Raw genomic sequence first — 3,338 nt, 5'->3', positions numbered from 1 at the left:
TGCCAATGTCAAGATGCTGCTCCTTGGGTGACAGGGATGGATGCTGGATGCTGTTGGCATTGCTGGGAGAGCTGAGCAGTGGTTGGAAGGGCTTACATTATGACAGATGTTGCGTCAGCATCCCTGCAATGTTAGTGAGGATTGGGCTGCAAGTAAGTGAAATAAGGTAGGTTGAAATCCATGAAGTCACCAAGTGCATGTTGATTAACACATGACTATGTTAGAGTTGGCACTGAAATTTCAAAACAAGGCCATCTCAAAACTAATTTCAGGGTTCCTCTCAAGGAGAAACAACAGACTTTTTGAGGGAAGACAAATCAGTTCTAAAAGATGAAAATAAAAATAGATATTATAGCATTAAACTGATCAAGGACAGATCTTGGATCTGGCAGTGAGAAGATCATTCGTGATTTTGGCCAGTGCACTTTCAGCAGAACCACCTATTCCCTTTGAGTGATTTTTGACACATGGAAAAGAAAATTAATATGGAATCCCTAAAGATGGCTTAACAATGAACCATTGTGACTGAAAATGTGTTGCGAGTGTTACATTTTATAGCTCGTTTCTTTAGGCATAGATACGGAAAGCGTACAACAGAAAAAGGTGGACTGCTCACACAATTACAACTGAAATAGATTCTGACAAAATGAAATCTGAAGGTAGGAGGAAGGAAGGTGATGCAAAGCAGGAACATTTGAGATTATAAGGAAAGGAAAGAGAATTTGTAGAAAGGCATTAGATTAAACACACGCACACACACACACACACACAGAATTGCACACACTCTTTAGATGGCTAAAAGGCAATGTTTCTTGGAGCTTAAGAGCACCAGCAGATGTAACTAAGATAATCTGCTTCCCAGTGTTCCAACGTCCTCACGTGGCATTTAAAGAGTGAACTGACATGTTTCTGTTAGACTTTAAACCTGTGCAAGGATGAAACAAGGAGAGGGGAGAGCGAAGCACTCCATTCATGCACAGGATTTCAAGTGTAGAGGGACAAATCTGTTTAAACCTTAGACACCACACAAGGAAGGAGCAAGTGGAAGGGGTAGCAAAGAGCTCCATCCTTGTGCAATCCCTTCTTGTTTTTGGACAAAGAACTGTGCAATGGAAGCAATTCAGCAAAGAGCTAAGGGGGTGGGGGTTGCATGTGGTATAAGTTTGCACGCCTAGTCAAAGGCGGTGGTGGCAATTCAGGGATAACATTGGGCAGTGGACCTGATTGGGCCAAACTTGAGTGTCATACTGAATCACCTTCCATGCACAGAGAAGTCGTCAGAGCACATCTGTGTCATGTTTCCAGTGCTCACTGCCACCTGTTGCCAGATCAGAGACACCTCCAAACTTGAGATTCAGGAGGCAAGGCCTGGTGATATCACAGGTGGGACCTCATGGTGTCGCATTGTTGCATTTTTGCCATTTTTTGACTGAGCTACAAAATGTCCAGAGGAGCATGGCAAAAAAGATGGGAAAAGGAATGTTTCAGAGGAAAGTATTGATTTTAAAGAGGAACTTTCCCCATTTTTACAGTGGAAAAAACTGTAATATTTTCCTTTTTAAGAATGAGTGAAATACTAAAGTAGTAGTTTAAAATACTGTTGCTGCAACCAATGGCATGGCTGCCAACCTCCTGAAGCCACACCACTCTACCTCTTCTTCCTCTCCTGCAAGCCAAAGGAGAAGGTGAAGAAGTACACCAGCAGTCCTGCTGAATATACTAACAGTCCAATCCTATCCTTCACCACCCACCCATGCTGGTGCAGCCGCACTGAAAAGATGCATGCTGTATCCACACAGTGAGGGGTGTGTGTGTGTGAAATGGGAGACTTCAGAAAGGACTGGGAATTTAAATCCCCTTTTCCCTCAATAAGCCTCTTGCCTCTCAATGGGTCTCCTTGGACCTGTGCCAGCAGTTCACTGGCTCTGTCCTTCCCGCCAGCACTCTGGCAGTGCACTACTCAGTAGTGCCAGAGTGTGTTTTACAGAAGCTGCCACCAGCAGAATGTGCATGGGTGCCTACAGATACATTCGGGATTCCGTATGGCCCCTTGCACTGCAGCAACTGTTACCCTGCACATGCCCAATCTTGTCTGATCTTGGAAGCTAAGCAGGGTCAGGCCTGGTTAGTACTTGGATGGGAGACTGACTGGGAATACCAGGTGCTGTAGGCTTATACCATAGTCTTTGGAGACTGAAGTTTGCCAACCATTGTGCCCACCTATTGTTGCTTCATAAAGGTGGCCTCTGATCCCTATGCCAAGGCATTTCTTGCTCTTCCCATTTGGCTGAAGACCCCAGCCCTCTGGGTGAGCACCTTTTCTGCCTGTTCTCCTTTCTCCAACATTCCCCAGCCCAGTTGGGTTCCCTTTGCTCTGCTTCTGTCTTTCACCAGTTTTCCTGCTGTCCTTACCATCCTGTTGTCCATCCTGGCTCTGCACTTCTCTCTGTTGTCAGGGATCTTCCCTCCATAACCCATGTCTTCTGCCTTGGTTAGGATTGGCACAATCCTAACCAACTTTCCAGCACTGACATAGCTGTGCCAATGTGGTGTGCATCCTGCAATGGGGAGGCAGTCAAGGGGGCCTTCTCTAGGTAAGGGCCTGCAACCTTGGAGCTGCATTGTGGTTAGGTCAGTGCTGGAAAGTTGGTTAAGATTGCGCCCTCTGTCTCTTCCCATCTGATGGTACTTTTCCTTACTTCTCCTCCCCTACTCTCACTCCCACCTTGCTCTGCTTATCTCATGTCTGTCCCCTCCCAAGAACTTGAACATTGGTCTCTTTGGTATACTTACTTTTCTCCCTCCCTCGTTCCTTTTTAAACAAGAGTAATGAATGTAGGAGCATTTGCTACCGCATACCCTGTCTATTCAATTTGAGGACTCCAGCAACAGCAGTCAGGTTCATTTGTACCATTAATGATAACAGTCAAAAACATTTTCTTATTTCTCCTCATCAAATAAGGTCAATTCCACTCTCCCAGTTCAACAGAAAAGGGACAGATGATCTAAATGAAAATGATCTGAGGGAAAACAATTTCAGCAAACAACAACTGAACACCAGCAGGTTTCTCGTATTAAAATGTCAACTAGACAATGAAGCAAATGACATTAAATTGTGGGCAGTTCATTCTGCAAAATATTGATGCCAAATATAAAATTACTTTAAAAAAAAAACTATACAGGAGACTCATTAACCGAAAGATTCTTGTTAGTGTAAAATAATCAAGTAGGTGTAAAATCACTGAGTGAGAATATCCAGAAACAAGCAGTACTTTAAACACATCCATTGGAAAATTATGAATGTTTCATAATTATAAATAATGAACAATACCATTTGA

General features: G+C 43.8%; 1 pseudogene; it reads left to right on the top strand.

Annotated features, from left to right (window-relative positions):
* The first annotated feature begins 2,053 nt into the window (after positions 1-2,053).
* Positions 2,054-2,173, top strand: LOC136637585 (5S ribosomal RNA; annotated as a pseudogene).
* Positions 2,174-3,338: the final 1,165 nt, after the last annotated feature.

This window comes from Tiliqua scincoides, chromosome 1 (genome assembly GCF_035046505.1).
Source record: "Tiliqua scincoides isolate rTilSci1 chromosome 1, rTilSci1.hap2, whole genome shotgun sequence".
Classification (NCBI taxonomy): Eukaryota; Metazoa; Chordata; class Lepidosauria; order Squamata; family Scincidae; genus Tiliqua; species Tiliqua scincoides.
The sequence above is the reverse complement of the archived record's forward strand: the minus strand, read 5'-3'. Positions and strand labels throughout refer to the sequence as shown.